The sequence below is a fragment of the Filicampus tigris genome, unplaced genomic scaffold (assembly GCF_054856515.1).
Source record: "Filicampus tigris isolate MCC_2025a unplaced genomic scaffold, RoL_Ftig_1.0 HiC_scaffold_100, whole genome shotgun sequence".
NCBI classification, from domain to species: Eukaryota; Metazoa; Chordata; class Actinopteri; order Syngnathiformes; family Syngnathidae; genus Filicampus; species Filicampus tigris.
In genome coordinates this window covers 17074-18809 of record NW_028233393.1, presented here as the reverse complement: position 1 = coordinate 18809, position 1736 = coordinate 17074, and positions in this window count along the sequence as shown.

The window sequence follows — 1736 nt, the reverse complement described above, 5'->3', positions numbered from 1 at the left end:
GATGCCAGCTATTTTGGTTCCCTCACCCAATGTTTCTGAAGACCACCAGACTAAAAATGCTATGTCTTTGGTAGACGCTGGGGCAGCGTACTTAGTAAGTGATGAAAAAGCAAAGGAGGAATTAATGCACAAGGCAATCACTTTGGTGAATGACGAAAATGCTTTAAAGGAAATGTCAAGAAAAACCGAGGCTTTAGCAAAAGCGAATGCTGCTGAGAAAATAGCAAAGGAAATTGTACAACTATTGCGAATTGAATAGGCTGGGGATACATAACGTATTTTTTATTGGTATTGGAGGCATAGGAATGAGTGCCTTAGCACTATTCATGCATTCAAAACAAATTAAGGTTTTTGGATATGACAGAGTAGAGTCGGAAATAACTAGTGAGCTTAAGAATAAAGGGATATCCATAATTTTTGAAGATGATGTAAAGCAAATTCAGAAGGAATTTTTGGAAGGTGAGAAAAAGGATAATTGGGTGGTGTACACACCAGCAATTCCAAAAGAGCAGAAGATTTTAAACTATTTCAAGGAAAATAGATTCCAAATATCTAAGCGTTCAGAAGTATTGCAAAAGGTTTTGAACGGAATGAAAACGATTGCGGTCGCGGGTACGCACGGGAAGACTACCACCTCTTCTATACTGGCACATCTTTTGAATGAAACTGTTGGCTGCAGTGCATTTCTCGGGGGAGTTTCCAGCAATTTCGAATCAAACTTCATACTCAATGAAAGTTCAGATGTTGTTGTAGTCGAGGCAGATGAAGTACGATCGCTCCTTTTTAAATTTAGACCCTCATATTTCAATTATCACCTCCTTAGAAGCGGATCATTTGGATATTTATAAGAACGAAGAATCTTTTTTTCAGGTATTTGAGGAGTTTGCAGCACGAACCGATCAAAAGGGCTTGCTGGTTAAAAATGAGAAGGTAAATTTAAAGGTAGATTCCAAGGTCCATGTCCATAACCTATGGATTAAGTTCGCCAAATAGTAGGGTGCGAAATATGCGAATCGAGAAAGGAAAATACTTTTTCGACTTAGAGATTGAGGGACGAGAAATGAGGGACGTTAACTTTTATCTGCCCGGAGACTACAATGCGCAGAACGCTTTAGCAGCGGCAGTAGTTGCCAATCGTTTGGGAGCAGAATGGAGGGACATTAAAGGCGCTTTAGAGAATTACAAGGGAGTTAAAAGAAGGTTTGAATATAAAATAAATACTGCCGACCTGATTTTTATAGACGATTATGCCCATCACCCAGGGGAGTTGAACGCCTGCATTGGAGCTGTTGCGAAAACTATATCCGGAAAAGAAAATTTTGGGAATTTTTCAACCGCATCTGTTTTCAAGAACCAAAGACTTCTTAATTGCTTTTGCTCATTCTCTTTCTCAATTAGACGAGTTGGTGCTGTTGGATATTTATCCTGCAAGGGAAGAACCTATTCTAGGAATTAACAGCGAACTACTTTTAGGGAAGGTAGAACTTGAAAACAAGTCTTTACAATCAAAGTCAAATTTGAATGAATTTATTTCTAAACGGAAATTCGATATACTCCTCACCCTTGGGGCGGGTGACATCGACCGATGTGTCAACCCTTTGAGAGACTATCTTTTGAAAACCAAAAAAACGTAACGCGGCGATATGAAAAAAACCTTACATATCATTCTTTGGGTACTGCTGTTTGCCACATTTTTTGCTTTACTTGGTTTTACCACGGTAAAATATGCTGAGAAA